This window comes from Meleagris gallopavo, chromosome 4 (genome assembly GCF_000146605.3).
Source record: "Meleagris gallopavo isolate NT-WF06-2002-E0010 breed Aviagen turkey brand Nicholas breeding stock chromosome 4, Turkey_5.1, whole genome shotgun sequence".
NCBI classification, from domain to species: Eukaryota; Metazoa; Chordata; class Aves; order Galliformes; family Phasianidae; genus Meleagris; species Meleagris gallopavo.
Window position 1 is genome coordinate 6,441,029 of NC_015014.2, and position 17,376 is coordinate 6,458,404.

The 17,376-nt window shown below is 36.5% G+C and overlaps 1 long non-coding RNA gene across 1 annotated transcript in view; it reads right to left on the reverse strand.

The window, feature by feature from the left end:
* Positions 1-17,376, reverse strand: part of LOC109367142 — a 100,820-nt gene that overhangs the window by 82,475 nt on the left and 969 nt on the right. The window lies entirely within an intron of this gene.

Here is a 17,376-nt window from a genome sequence, read left to right on the forward strand (position 1 = left end):
AAAAAGCACAGCTAATGGTGGTATGTTGAAACACTGTTTTGTAACTGAGAATTCTTCTATCAAATAGTGCTAATGTGTTCTATGCAGCTGTTGCTGTTTCCATGGAAATAAATAGAAGGCATTACTTTTGGAACAACCTACAAATATACTTATTGAGAGTTCAGATCTTTGTAACTATAAAAATCGGATTGTATCAAAATTTACTAAGACATTTTTCCTGTATGAATCCTAGAGTTTGTCTGCCAAAATGACAGATTCCTAGTTATTTTTAAACATTTTTACGTTAACATCTAAAAGATGTTTTCACAAACTCTATAAAAATACGGCATTTTCTGTTCTTAGTCATGCTATGTATTTGCACTACTTTATTGGTGCAACTTAATTGGCATCACACAGCATTCCTAATACCAAAATTAATGTCCAATTTAAATAATAGCAAAGTCAATGGGCATCTATTACCTTCAGTAAACTTTAAATCCACCAGAAATGAGACAACTGAATGATATTAATTTGTGCAAACAGAAAGAATGAGGGTAAGAACAAGTGCTGATGTGTGCACTATACATCACTGTTGTAGGTGAGTTGATTTTATCACAAGCAACAGGGCTTCTCCTCCCCTTTTCCCTCTTTTGAAGGGGAAGAAGTACAAAGGACACAATCAAGATAAGGAGGGATAACTAATCTACTACAAATGATTAAAGAATGTAAGACAATATGATATGAAAAAGAGTTACAGGTAATAAATCAAACACATGGGAGGGAGAGGATTTCCAACAATGTTGCTCACTGCACTACTAGAAATGAAAGAGAGCCTTCTCCCCTATGGCTGTGCTATTCTACATCTTTTACCTGAAATAGGAAATCACATGGAGCACTAGAGACTTCTGGGAACTATAGTCTGTCTCTTTTCAGCCTATCTCCTTGGAGAGCAAGAACTCAAGTAAGAATAGGCAATGCCACTAGGACCCAGGAAGTGCAAATAGCGGAGAAGGCTAGAAGCAGACTCAGGAAAGTGCAGCTCCCCAGCATTAATCACTCACTGCTTGATGTCCTGATATGGAATATTGATAAAACCAGGACAGTCATCTACACTGAGAGCAACATTAGTGAGGGAACAAGGGAAATGAAGAGAGGGAAAAAAAATTCAAGAAGTCTGGATATTGAAAAAAATTATTAAAGAGAATGCCATATCAAATTATTTCTTATGCCTTGTTTTTCCACAGAAGAGCTTTATTATCAGGAATCATATGTATAATTGTTCCAGTAACCAAAAACAAACAAACAAACAAAAAAAAAAACCTGAGGCTTTCTGAAACAATATTTATCAACAGTAGATGAGAACTTTCTGGTGCAAGTAATCCTGCGTGCTGGTCTCTATTTCATATCTCATCCTGGCAACAGTGAGAAACAGACATCACAAATTTCCTTGCTTAAATAGAGTTGGTATAGCTCAGTTGCCTTTATGTGCAAAAAACAAGTTTACACTGCTTAAATAAAAGTCTTAAGGTTGAAAACATTATCACAAGCAGATGATAATTATTAACGAATGATGATAATGATCTGATGATAACCAAATAATGAACAAATCATAAGAGAAATGAGGAAGAAAACATAGCTGTAGTACTTATGTAAAGTTTTGTCCTTGGAAGGACAAAGACCTTCACATTTTAAATGGTCCCTTTTAGGTACATTTGTTTTTAGAACAGCTAATAAAATCATCAGCCAAACATGAATCTCTAATAGCCTGGCACAAAGAGCAAGTATACAGCGCACAACAGGTAGGAGTAACAAAGATGCCTTGTTTGTCAGTAGGATCAGTACTGACATTATCTGTCTAGGTCTGCTACATTTGATTTTGTAAGATTGCTCTAAATTGAAAAAGTAAAGAAACACGAGAATAAGATTACAAGTCATATTTTGATAGCAAAAACCTCCGGCAAATCAGAGTTATTTATTCCTTCTATTCAAAGAGGAAGTTAAAAATGGACTTAGTCTCTACAGACTTGTCTGTGGAATATTAATTTGAAAACAGAGGGATATCTCTGAGATTCACACACCAGAAATCAGTCATGACATATTCAGAGGCGATGGTAATTTGTTAGGTAGAAGTTATTCTAGACAGTCAGTTGGTAAAAATGCACTTTTCTAAGTGAGGCTAATTAACAACAGAATCTGCAACTCATGCAGTTTATTAGGACTAAAGAAATGTATGTTAAATATAGTTCACTGCTGGTCTAAACTCATTGTCTAATCAAAGGCTTACCGCAGCTACAACAGTACTAGTACTTATTGTCTAAATTATCTTATTATTCATAAAAGCTTCATTAATTGTACATTTAAAATTATTATCCATGCATCCTGGGTATCTACTCTATTCCACTGCTGTTGTATTCTCCACTCCCATTCTCCTCTGAGTCCTAAACTCAGCAGACAACTATCTGCAAGAAGAAGGGGTAGGGGAGCTGGAATAAAAATCAGGATCATCCTGCCTTCTTCACCAGGAATACGATGCTGATGGTACATTTTTACCTCTCCCCCACTCAAAGGTCTGCATGGCATTGATTTTATTTATTTCTAATATATACTATACCTTAATTTCCACCAGTTCACAACCCCACATTAAATCATAACATACTATGATATACACAGTATGTGTTTGCATTTTCTTGATATTTGCTCTTCCTTTTGTTTTGCCTTGGAATTGTTTTTTTAGATTTCTAAGGCCGCCTACATTCGCAACATTGGCAATATGCTTATAACACTTATAACCTCTGCCACCATCCCCAGGCTGTACACTCAAGGCCTTTGCTGCTATCCTTGCCATGTTCTCCTCCTCTCCACATTATTATTGTGGAATCACAGACAGCTCATTCTACGCAGAATAACAGATCATTATTAATGCTACTTATAGAGATGCATCAAAGTTAGTGTTAACACTAGACCATCTGAGAGCTAACAAACTAGAACAAGTTAGGTAATATTCATTTCTTGTTAGGTAAATGAGCTAAACCAGTAAGCCCAAAGAACAACAACTAAAGCAAGCCTGGCAGGGTGGAGCTAATGCAAAGTCTTTAGAGTCTTATCAGTAATGACATGTAAAGCTCAAATTAGATAGAATCTTATTTAAATGAGAATTCATTCAGGAAGGAAAAGGCCACTGCTATGTAAGTGGTATATTTAAACAACTGTAATGGTCCTTTTCTGAAAATTTAGGATGTCCTGCTTTGAAGGACTAATTCCTCCTTATGTTTTGTGCTTGCATGCAAAACACAAAGCTGATAGATAAAAAATAGACTTGTTTCTTTTGTAATATTTTGTCTTCAGATTATAGGCACTGCTTGAGATATCACAAGAATCTCTAAGTGTAGCAAAAGTATAATTGTATCAAAGCCAAACTTTGCATGCACAATTCTGGCTTCGCAAAGGGAAAAAGAACAAGTTTTTAAATATTGTACCATAGCTGACTTTGTAAGCACAAAAGTAACTTCCAATTTTTTTTTTCTTTTCTTTTTTTCCCAGTGGCCAATGATCTTTAAAGACCTGGAACAAAAGGTGATATGATTTTCAGATCATCAGATCACACCTAAAGTTCAAACCAAGTTCAGCCAGATGGAAAAAGCAGTTTTTGGGTCAAGTAACTTTTAGCAGAAAGATAACTTTTCTTGCATGTATGGTTCTTTTTACTACATTTTATTTCTGTACTTATTCTACATCTGTTCTCCTCTGCATTGACCGGTATTTTGCAGCCTGCCCTTTAGCCAATAGGTGATACATTCTAGGGCTTCATAAAACAATTCTGGAACAGGTGGCCTTGCAGAACTAATTCAGCAGCAGGGACAGAGTCTCCCTTTCAGATGTGTTTATCTCAAATTTGCTGGTGGATGGCCAGCCCAAACTCTGCTAAACATAGCTATGCTCTGTGCTACACTAGGTCTTGTCACAAACAAGAAAAATTTAGTTTTCCCTATTAGCAGGAGACAAGGCTTGCTTAAAGTTAGTGTTATGCATTGAATGAGCAAAACTGTTCCCCTTTAGCACTGAACTTCAAAGAAGAGGTAGTGCAACAGCTAGTTGCTTTGGAGCATTAAGACTGCGCATTACAATGCTATAACACTTACAATAGTTTAACTGGTGTAAAACCATCTGCTTTTGTGTTCCGAACTAAAAGGGTATTTTACTGATGCATTTTCACAATATTTAAGACAATAATTGAAACGGCATATTTAATTAGCAAACCTAGGAATCAAATTTGAAAACGTTTACTACGAAGTAGCTAGAATTCTACATTTAATGGGGACAATTTTCTGCTTTCCTAGGCTCACCAGTTCACTGCTGAAGCAAATCATATAGTGAAATAAATTTATTGAAATGCTGTGTTAAAGGGAGTGAATTTTTTGGTAGTATTATCACATCAGTGCTATACATTAATTACCAGTAAATCAACAGCTGTCTATACACCATGAAAAGTTCAAGACTTTTTTTTTTTTAATAAAAAAGGTAAACTAATTCAATGTTATTTTGTTAACAAACACATCATGCTATTCACACTGCTCCAAAAGCATTTTTTGCACCACATCTTAGCAATATTCCATCAACTATTAGAATTACTTCGGCATCCCAGGATGGAAAAAGTTCTCAGTTATCCTTATCTCATGCAGTTTCCTGCTTAGCAGAAGTTTTCCCACCAGGAGTCCTCTTTGGTATCTCTCATGTCAGGATTCTTTCTTTCTCTTCAGTGACATGTCTCAGCCATGTCAAATACTGTTACTTCAGGGCCCTCTTAGCTGCAGAGGTATCAAGAACGGTGTCTTCATCCTATGACTACAAAAGTTACACCACCCCCTCAGTGTGTCAAACAAGTTTATTATTTTACCTTTCACTTATTTTCACAGAGCGCTTGCTAAAAAATCTTCCCTTGATTTACCAGCTGCTCCTGCTGTTACATATATTAGCCTTAATAAAATCTATTAGTTATGCCCAGCGCTTTCTTCATTAATGAAATATAATAACATTAATGTTTCTGGTCTGATGTGTGGCCAAGCAATTGCCAGGATTTTATTCAGACTGCTACAAAATTGAATGCATGCAACATGAAAGGAATTAACAAGTTATGAATACTTAGTAATTGTGAAATTACATTTAAAAAATATTTGCATTCACAATTATTTTTTAGTAAGTTTAACCATTGATGCGTATTCCATATTATTTCTCCATAAAATATTGTGGATATTTTTAACAAAACCTTTGTTATAAGATTTCAGCTTCTGTTAATTCAGTGATGTAAGGGGAACTCTTCCTTGGATTTGCCTGAACCGGATGCACTCAATAATATAAACATAGAAATGAATATTATGGCAGGCTGAAAAATAAACAAGGCTTAACTCTTCCTGTACTTTGCCTGGGGGAAGGAATTTACACTAGGGCACAAAAAACTTGGAACATTCATTCAGTTACTTGATAAAAATAACTCTTATTCACTGATGTTTTTGCTCTTGTACGGAGATATAATGCATGCACACGCACAAAAAATGTTAGGCACTGAAATACTGAACCAACAATTCTGTGAAGATAAAGCACACGGGAGCCTTGAATTTCCCTTTCTTCAAATCCCACCTAACCACAAGGTCATATACATATTTGAAAGATTTTCCAGGTCCAGAGTTGCTTATTGCAGGAAGTCACACAAGAAAAAATTTGAAATACTCCTCATTAAGTGCTTGTAATTTCTCTTTCCTCCTCCAAGAACTGTGATTGAAAAAAAATAAAAATAAAAAGAGGCAGAGAAAGTACCTGTTGTTTCACAGAAGAAATAAGCAACAGTTAAGAGGTTGCAAGAGGACCTACGGTCATGGAAGAAATAAAGGTGACTACCACACAAAATACAGTGATGACAAGGAAGAAGGATTAGGTTTATGCAGAAGGTTTACTGAACACTTTGTGATACACATAACGGAGTTTGAGGCAAATTACTAAGAGTATACCTTCACGTAACACTAAAAACATTTAATTGTATCATCTCCTTCACTCTCCATTTCATAGTAAAGAAAAGTATACTTTCTAAGATTCAGCTGCTGAAATTCATAAAGATATGCAGCCTTCAGATTTTGAAGACCTCTGATAAGTAGAAGAGATGATGTTGTTCAAAACTGATCACTGAGGGCTCAAAAATCATGTGAATATCTGTTTGCAAAACACGCTTTTAGTTTTTAGCTTTCACCATAATAAATAGCACACGAGCAACTATTCATAGTGCTCATTCACCTTTCCTAATAACCAGCATAGTGTGAAAGTATATGCTTCCTTCAGATGCTATTTTCCTTTGGAACACAGATTGAAATCACGTAGAAGATTCACATCACTTCCTAAACGTTTCAATCATTCTCCTAAACTACTTCCTAAAACACTGCAAACTACAAACAGTAGTAACTCCCATTTTGAGCCTTTTTTTTTTTTTTAACTGCATCTGTATGTTTTAGATAAAACTTATTCTTCTCTTAGCCTCTCCAAAATATCTTGTGCTTTACCATTAGCTTCTCAGAATGATTCAATTTTCCCTTTTTCTTACTCGTAACATGAAACTCCAACCAAACATTAAGCTCACCATTGCCAGTACTCAAGATGAAAGTGATAGTCCTGACTCAGGTTTCATAGTGTACCCCTGCATGTGCCCAGAGAGCATAAATCATGCAAATAAATAAGTTGGGCACCTCTGATGGAGAAAGCTTGTTGCCAAGGCTTTCTCTACTGATATTAGGAAGTTCTTACCTCTCCCTGGTATCAAAGATTGGTCCAGACTTCCTTTTATATACAAAATATGCTCACAGAAATGCTGTAGTTTTTATCACACTAACTCTCCAGTGTCATAGAATTGTAACATTTCTACAGAAGTGATTATGTTTTTGGCTTAGTGGAAACCTAGGTGCAGTGCTGATTCCAGTTCCACTTAACAGTGTTTGACAGCAACTAAGCCCAAGGATGAATCAAGGTTGACATATTTAGAACAAAATAGTGGGGCACTTGACTAAGCCAATAAATGGTTCCAGCTGGAACTTGTCCTGTGGTTGGTGATTAGGACATTGGGATAGTTTCTATGGCAGAAAGTATTATCTAAAGATACTTTGAATTCTACAGAAATTGAAGACATTTCATCATTTATTTTTATAAGTGTTTTTTGTTTTGTTTTTTTTAATTTGCATAATTTTTGTTGTATTCCTGCTTTAGGAAAGACCTGGTTATATTTATTACTATTTTCAGCCTCAGCAAAGATCTTCATAAAACACAAAATAAACTAGGATATGGAGTTCATTTGAAAGAACTTGTAGAATGTATTTAGGACAGACGGATGAAAAAGACAGAAAACATTGGTCACTCTTAGTCAAAACAAACTAATGAGAGTAGCTCTGTAATCACTAGAAAAAAAAAAAAGACATGCATAGCAACCTAATAAGAAAGGCCACATAACAGAGAAAGCACAGAGATTTCCAGTCTTAACTTTTTCTTTTTTTCCTGCATCTGTCATGGAGGCATACACTTTCTGTTTGAAAGACAAAAAATGTGTTGCAGTGAATGTAGGGTGTTTTTTTCCTCTACCAATGGTAAATATGAAGTCCGTTTATCTACACAAATTTTTACAGAAGACTGAACACAGCTTTCATATACATTCATGCTGCTGGAGTTATAAACAGTATTTTAACACTTAACCACATGCCGAATGCAATCTTTTTGAAATTAATAAGAAAAATATGTAATAAACAGAACTTGTAAATATTTAATATGGGTTCTAGTACATCTCATTCTGCTTGTATTCTTCCTTCTGACCATCTTTAACCCTACCACCAGTAGCACAGTACAGTAGAATTAATATTTAGAACCCACATTCTATTTCTATAAATGTACTTTAATTATTCTCCTATAGCGTATGCACAAATATAATTTAAGGCCTTCCAATAGTTTTGTTGCAAACAGAATGGTAAAACAGAATAGCAATAGGTAGATGCAACAAGAAGACCAGACAGAGGGGGTGGAGGGTAATAAAACTATTTGCGTGACAGCTATAATTATAAGCATCTCATCACTACTAAATGTTGATAAAACAGCATTCCTCTGTTTTTGTTCTCTCTTTAGGTTTAACAGTGTATTAGCTTTTGAAAAGCACACACTAGGTGTTTTGAGTTTGCTGGCTTGATTTCCTCATCTAGATCTTGTGCTGCTTAATATAATGCATAAGATACAGCATAAATTCTGAAATACAATGATATTTTGTAGAACATAAAAAATATCATTCTCTGTTTTCAGCACCTTCATGTACTGATTATGAAATCTGTATTCAGACAGGCAGCGTTTAGCACAAACATTTTCTTTCACCTAATTCATACTAATCTGCATTCCACATGCAGTCTCACTGCATATACCACCTAGATTTCTTATTTTTCCTCTGGTCCCCACAAGAGATTATTATTAATATTACTTTTATTCTTGTCATTATTTTACCCCTTCCCCCCTCACTCCAAATGAAATAGAGTGAGCAGAAAAAAATTGCGTTCTTATCTAACACCACGCACTTCATATTCATACCAGTTTTCAGCCAGATAATCCTCAGTGTTATCCGGCCTTCCTCCATCTTGCTACCTCCCTGCCCGTTTTCCTCCCAATAAATTTAACATCTTCATAGCTTTGACTTAAGCAACAGCACTAAAACAAGTATAACAATCAAACATAAAAGTTTGTTGTTTTTTTTCCTGAAATATCTATATAAATATTAAGTTTTATATTTCACATTTATATAACATCTGTTTACTTATATAGAATGCTTTGTTTTCTTCAAATTCAAATCAAGGACAAAATGATTCTCATTTCATAGTTAGTAAAATTTCAGACGAAGATATTAATGCAGTTTCTCAAAGTGGGAAAAGAGCTTGCTCCATCACATATTAACAACTTCTGCTCTGACAGGTGAATGAGGACAATGGCACCTATTGATAGCCTCCTCCTCCTCCCAGTGATCTTCAACTTTAACTGTGGCATTTCTGAAGTCAGACCTGAACTGCTGCTATCAAGTACAGAAGAGAAGTGCAGTCCAGTACAGGATGCAGCCTACCAATGCTGCATCTTGTACCACAGCGAACGCTGAAGACCTCTGTCCTGTAATAGCTCTGAAAATCTGAGTAATTGACTTTGCGACAGCTACCGCATCACTAGCTGCACAAAGATGAATTCAGTCCTTCATCTTCATGTATCAGATCTCACTGCTCAGACTTTTCCAGCAGTAAAATTGCTGAGCTGTTAGAGGAAATGTGAGTGCAGAAACTCCCCATCCATAGAACCAAAGAATCTCGGATTGGAAAGGATCTCAAGAGATCGAGTCCAACTGCCCCTCCAAAGCAGGAACCCTACAATAAGTCATACAGGTAAGCATCCAGGCGGGTCTTGAATATCTCTATAGAAGGAGTCTCCACATTTCTGGGCAACCTGTTCCAATATTCCATCACTGTTACTGTAAAGGGGTTCATCCACATGTTTGTATGGAACTCCCTATGTTCAAGTCTTAGGCCATTATCCCTTATCCTACAGCTATGCACCACCAAGAAGAGCCTGGCCTCATCCTTTTGTCTCCCACCTCACTTTAGAGATTTATAAACATTATTCAGATACCCCCTCAATCTTCTTTTCCCCAGGCTGAGCAGACCAAGATTACTCAGCCTCTCTCATATGGGAGATGCTCCAAGCCCTTAATCATTTTTGTGGCCCTTTGCTGGTATCCTAGAAGATGTCTTTTTTAACTGGGGAACCCAGAACTGGACGCTGTATTTTAAATATGGCCTCATCACAGCAGAGTAGGAGGAGTAAATCACTTGCCTTCTCCTTCTGGCCACACTCTTTTTAATGCATCCCAGGATACTATTGGCCTTCTTGGCCACAAGGGTACACTGCTGGCTAAATGGCCAATCTGTTGTCCACCAGAACACCCAGGTCCTTCTCTGCAGAGTTCCTCTCCCGTATGTCATCCCCTAACATGAACTGATGCATGTGGTTATTCCTCCCCAGGTACAAGACTCTACACTTTCTTTTGTTAAACCTCATCAATTTCCTCTCTGCCCAAATCCACAGACTTTCGGAATGGAAGCACAGCCTTCCAGTGCATCAGTCACTCCTCCCAGCTTTGTATCACCAGCAAAATTGCTGAGGGTGAACTCTGTTCCTTCATCCAGGTTGCTGATGAGGAAGCTGAACAAGACCAAACTCTGCACCAACCCATGGGGAGCACTGCTAGTTACAGGCCTTCAAACAGACACTGTGCCATTAATGACAGCACTCTGAGCTCTGTCAGCCAGCTATCAGTCCACCTCACCAGCCATGCATCAATCCCATGCTTTCTAAGTTTCATAACAAGGATGTCATGGGAGATGTGCGGCTCGCTGAAGCCAACATACACAACATCCACTCTTCTTTCTGCATCTACCCAGCCAGTGATGACATCATAGAAGGCTACCAGATTGGTCAAGCATGATTTCCCTATGGTGAATCTATGCTGACTACTTCTGATAACCCTTTTCTCTTGCGATTACTTGGGTGGTTACACAGAACAAGTTGTTCCATCACCTTACCAGGGATGGAGGCGACTGACCTGTAGTTTCCCAGATTCTCCTTCTTGCCCTTTTTAAAGGCTAGAGTGACATTGGCTATCCTCCAGTCTTCAGGCACCCCTCCCACTCGCCAAGACCTTTCAAGGATGATAGTTGTTCAGCAGTTTCCTCTGTCAGCTCTCTTAGCACATGTGGGTACATCCCATGAAGGCCCATAGATTTATGTGCACTGATTTCAGCTAGATGCTCTCTGATCAGATCCTCCTTGACCAAGAGAAAGTTCCTTTCCCAAGCTCTCTGTCACCTCCACGGTCTGGGATTCCTGAGGTCTAGTCTTAGCACTAACGTCTGAAACACCTGTAAAATAAGGCCATTTAACCTAGTGCAGGATATCACCATCAACGAGACAATCCGCTTTGCTACTAAATGTGTTTATGTGCAAAATCTTGCAGAATGAATCCTGACTGAAAATACAATTTCTAGGAGCAGTCCACAAAGACATCTTGTTCTAAGCCTCTGTACTCCAGCAATTTTGGACTACTGAAGCACTGAGAGAAAGGAGTCAAAGGAGATACTTACAAGTACTTCTCCACCAGAGCTTTAAAAACCACCAACTTTTATCTCAGTAAATTACCAATTGTTATTGATTCAAATGAAAGAACCGAATATGAATAAGGAATCCATTTAGGAATGGATTCTTCCTTTTTCTTTTTTTTCATTCTTTATTTGTTATCTTGTTTTTACTTCAACTGGGATCATCCACAATTATAATAGAGACTGTATCTTAGTTGCATTTTGTAAAATTTTCCAATTTTCCACCAGGAAAAACAGGAAGCAGAGATGCCAGATCATTTTCTATCAACACATGATTATTTCTGAGTGTAGTCTTTGCTCCAACTAGCTGAACCCTTCACTACAAGTAAGAAATAAGAAAAGCTTCTGAAAGAAAAATATTTGGCCATTGTGTTTTACAATAAAATGCTAAAAATTGTCTTTTCCAGTTTGAAAGGCTTCATGTATGGCTATCATGTCACCAAGCTACAGCATAGCACTTGGTGAGCATATGCAATACAGAGCAGATTCAGAGATTCCTACAGTTGTGGGGAGTTCAATTGATGGAGAAGTCCTAAGAAAGTGTCTTTCTGAGATGAGTCAAACTTTCATAGTATGTTTTTGTTTGGGCTTGACCTCTCAAAAGACTTCACTGATTTTCTATGAGGCCTATATAAAATATCTTTGATATTCACTTACCTATACAGAACTATGTACTGGCAATTGCAAATCTAAGATAGTCTCATCTTCAAATAAGTCCAACTTTCCCATACAGAACTAAAATACTGTATCCATTAAATAAGTGTTGAGCATCACAATACATTCCTATAATTATATTGAAATGTGCTATACAGTGCATAATAATTTGAGGGCTGAAAGTGTAAATACACTTAAATGTGGCATATAAATTTCTGCTAAAGGATACTTTTCAAATAGGATCTCCTGCTGAAAGAGTTCATTGTATCTAAAAAGTAGAAACCTGTCAATAATACTCATGTGTCCTATAAAATGTTTTCATTCCTTTCATGGTATGTTATGCTTCATCAGTTTCCTTAATCCTAGCTGCAGTTCACGTTGCCATGCTGAAACAGCTCAGTGAGCAGTAATTTATCTCTAGACTGTGGCATAACAACCACAAATACAGGTTATTCTGGGAGTGAGGATTTGCATTGCATAAACTGTATTTTTAAAATCATTTTCAAATGAGATTAATTCATGATAGGGAAATTATTCCGCTATTTTTGGATCTGGTTTCCAAGACACTTGAGGCTGAGTCTTGAGTGTTTTGTTGGGTATCGGGCAGAATCTTCATTTGAGGATTAGGGATTTCTGTAAAAACGAAATGATACCGCAAGAGAAATGAGAAGATGTTTCCCCCATTTACTTTAATACCTATTTAAAATTGGCATTGGAAAGATAATGACAGATTGCATTTTAGCTGAATTTTTCAGCTGTGCACTAGATGACTTGTATTTCTTTTCAATTAGGCTGACTGCTTTAGCGTGGTAGGAGATTACTTCTCCCGCATGCTGAAAAGATATTAACAATTAAAATGGAGGGGGGAGCAAGAAGCAGAGGATTATTGCAGTTTTCTTCACCAAATGACAAAGGTTTCTCTGTGTAAGTACGTTGTTTTAACATTTGCTGTTAAGTGGGGATGGCACGCATTGAATAGATACAATTATTACAAGAAAATATTATATATTTATACATATTTTAAACCAAATGTAAATATTTACATAACAGCGGTATTTAAATATGTTCGCCTCATACTTCAGAACAGAGTGAAGCTTTTTTCCAGGCGTAAGGCTGTGTGAAATGTGCTTCAAATTACCAAGGCCCAGATACAGAAAACGCTTTGTTATTTAGTCCTGACTCATTCCTTCAAGAGGAAGAAAAGCAAGGGATGTGGGAGTCCCTCCCCTCTGGTGTAATGGAGGCCGTGGGTGCAGTGGGAAGGAACGGGATGCCACCTGCATCTTTCTTGGAGCAAATTTCACCAGATTTCTCATCACCAGGTTACAGCATTAATAGAATAGTCCTGGTGGCTTTCTTATAAATTACTATTGATTTCATCAACAGGAATAAAACTCAGTAACAATAGCAAACCCCCACTTCATGTAGCCTGCAATTAACATAACTTTCTTCTCTAAACCACCTGCCTGAGAGGGCAAGCAAATATACTGCAGAGATCAGTGGGATTCAGCAACTTTTTTGTTCTCTCAAAACAACTCCTTGCTTTTGTTACTAAAATGTGTTTGGATTTAGGTTACAAAGGTATTCTATATTGTCAGTGCCTTTTAAGAATCTCGAAATATCTGTAAAACGATGTCTTCATCTACTGCTTTCTTCCTGCTCATTTTTCTATACAGGCTTCATAGTAATAGATGAACATTGGTTTGGATTAAATATCTCAGCAACTAGGTGAACCTGCAGCAATCATAATTCCATTTGCATCACAACAGACAGTAGCACATTTAGATCCAAATAATACCCGCTTTCATCCTACTCCACTCACCCAAGCCCAATTCTAAAGATTTACATCAAATTCTGTCTGGATTATGTTTGAGTTTTGTTTGGGTTTTTTTTTTGAGTTTTTTTTTTTTTAATGTTTTTTTTTTAAATTATCATTATTTTTTATTATTTTTTTAATAATAATAGAGAGAGGGGTGCAGAGAGATATCTATGCACAATGTATAATTAAGCATGAAGTCAAAAAAGCTCATTTTGTTTTCGTGTGAAACAATCAGGTCCCATATACAACCATTTTTTTCCAACTCTATCAGAACAACTTAAATCTTGACGAAATCCATAGACATGGACTTCATCTTCCAAATCTCAGTCCAGTTCTATTAACTTGCTACCATACAATTATTCAGAATCCTCTGAATTATTTTCTAGAAAAAAAAATATTCACACCTTTTTTTGATTAATGCATATTTTGTAAACATTTCTAGGACCCAGATCTTCAATTTCAGTAAAACTGTGTCGTGCAATTGATCTTAGATACACCAATTAACAGTGTTTGAAAATGTAATCCTAGGCTGAATTAAGTCTTGTAACAGCTGTGGCAAATTTTTCATTCATGCAATCTAGGATAGACAAGTATAATTAGATCCAAGATCTAAGTACCAAAGTCCAAATGACAGTACAAAAAAAAAAAAGACTACTTTTATTATTTCCCCGTCTACTATCTTCAAGAATATTCAGGAACAAACGTATTATGTTCTAAAGCCATTTTTCTTTGGAGAGGGAAATTATGCTGGTAATAAAGATGATTGTAAAATTGAAGTATGTTGATATCTATGCATATGCACACACATTTCTATACCACCATGCATATGCAGCCTGTTCTTCATTCTTTTTAGACTAGTACCTACCAACTTCAGAACAGGTACTCCTGATTTGTATTGGAGCAAACACTGATCAGAACAGCATCTGTCCTCATCTTTCACACAGACAGATTCTGAATCAAAATCCTCACATCAGGTGAAGATCTCACTCTTAATTTGCAGTTGCCTCAGTCAATTTGAGCAGCCTCTACTTTGTCTGGATTTTTATTTCACAAAACACAATTTTTGGAAGCTAGAGAGAAGGGATACACAAAATGCAGAGATGGAACTACTCTGAGACAAAGCTACTAGATTCTCATTCAAAGACAAAACAGAACAAATAAAGATGCTTGGAACTATATTTATGAAATAGACATAGAAACAAACTGCCCTGAGTGGTGGTTGTTAAGGGAATTAGCATTAACAATCTGAACACATACCTACTGTCACAAAAGCTGCAGTTTAAAAAGCAAAGTGAAGGTTAACATGATCAAATCAGGTTTCACTGTTTGTCAGGTTCGTCACTGAATTTGATGCTTTGAATCTGCTAATGGTAATTCAAAACTATTAACTACTGTTCACAACACTCATATGTTAGTACACATATACAATACTTCCATCAACTGTAAGCCTCTTGGCCACAAAAAGAGCTGGGAGAAGGACAGAGTGTTATCAATGTGCATGAACTTAGGCACCCAGAGATCAGCATCTTTGGTGAGCCCATTATCGTCTTCGCTGCTGAGATGTTGCAAAACATTGAACTAAGACTGCCAACTTCAGTTGTTTTTCATATATTGCAACCAAGCAGAGAGCTCTACAAATCTCTGGAACAGTAAATGTTGTCTATCCTCACTGGCTAGATTGTTTAATTCATTTTCTAGTTTGTTTTGATATTTTTCTAATAGTTAGGATTATAAAGAAGAAAAGTCATACATTTACGCAGATCAAATTTAACCAATATTATTTAAAAAAATAATAGAAAATGAATAATCCCTTATGCATAATATAAGAATGAACTTGAGCTCAGTTCTATTTAAGGGATAAAAGCTGCTATGGTTTAAATTCAAGAACTATATTAGGATTTTAAGTGTCAGGTTCCAATGGATAGGCAATATTTTTGCTATGCTAGGGCCACTGGGCTACAACAAAAATCCAACCTAACTAGCCTGGGTGTTAAACTTGAAATCAACCTTGGGTCAGTCCAATAAATAATTCAGGACCAACAACAAGAGAATAAAAATTATACATGTAAACATGTCTCTGTGTCTCATTATATATTTACTTCACAGAGAACAAATCTCTGATTGCTCAGATCCTGAGTATCTTTTTCTTCTATTAAGAATGAATTTAGACTGGAATTACAAGCAACTTGTGTGCATTCACTCCATTTATGCACAGGTACTCATGGAAACAGTGCATTTAATCTCCTTGCTCTATTGCTAGGAAGAGGACATTCGATTCAAACCTCCCCTTAGTTTGCATTTACATCCTTTGCTTTATATTAGTGACAAAAGAAGAGTGGGGAAAGGGGGGGGGATGAGCAGCACAGGGAGAGAAGGGAGAAGGAGGGAGAGATCTGTTTCATCCCGACATGAGAACTGAGATTTTAGTTACTATCCACTATACTATTACAAACACTAGACATTTTCTGAAAACTGACAGAGTCGTTATCAAATAACCACAAAAAGCATCTGTTGAAACGTAAGAGATTTAAGACAACAATAAATAGCTGAAGTAACTTCCTGTAATCCTGAACAAGTTGTATGCACACAAACTCATGGAGAGGCAGTAATTAAGGTTGGGAGAAACCTTTGGAGGTCATCTGGCCCAGTGCTTTACTCAGCTCTCCTGACTAGTATCTGAAATAACTGTGAAACAAATGAAAAAGGTGGAAAAATCTTCCATGTGGAAAGTCCAAGGGATGGTATGAAATTAAAAAATATAAGTAAATAAGGATTTCCCTGAATTGTGGCTAGTATCTTTGCTGCTCTCCATTTGGAAATTACAGCCTTCCAAAATTATTTGTGAAAGACAACTGGTACAACTAACACTGCATTTTTGCAATGTCTAAGAGAGTCTCCTTGTTACTACGTGACGTCCTCATCACTTTGTCTTAGGAATTTCCAGCCCCAAGTTCCTGCAGTTAAATTGTTGCGATGGTCACTAAAACCATAAATCAGAATTCCTGCAGATAAAATAACTTTTTAAGATGTTCCCCAGAAGCTGGGAAGAAAGAATCATTTAGCTCAAAATTTGTTTGCTTGAGTGTGGTTGTCTTTATAGGATTGGTTGGTTTTGTACGGAATTTGTCTGGGCCATCAGTTATTAATGGCAAGGAGCTTCAACAGTTATCTCCTGATTATCATCTAGCAGCCTCCAGCTCTAGAGTTTTGGTAACAAAGTACTTACGCAGTTTACTTGACATAACTGTAACTGATGATCTAACATGCAATGATTACTCACATTTATGCTTAAATACAGAAATAAATATGGGGGGGAAGGAATGAAGAAAAGACACAAAAATAATAAAAATATATTGAGGAATTGAAGTTATTCAAACACAACTAATACTCTCAGTAAATAATAATACTTTTCAGACTTCATAGAAGCCTTGGTAATTCCTTATATTTCCAAACTTTATGACTTTATGAAATGATTTAGCAGTATCACAGCTCTTACTGCTTCACTTTTTGACACTTAGTGTTTGTAATAGCACTTATTTTCAGGGAAAAATAATAATTAAAAAAAATTAAAAAGCAGAAAGTCACAAGAACAAGACAAGAGCACTTTCTTGGCAAGTGGTTCCAGTAATAAAACATTACAGCCACAGTTTCAAGTTTTCACCCACAGATCTAACAGCACAGTTGTGGCCAATACTAATTTCTGATTGCTCCCAAGTAGCTAGAAAT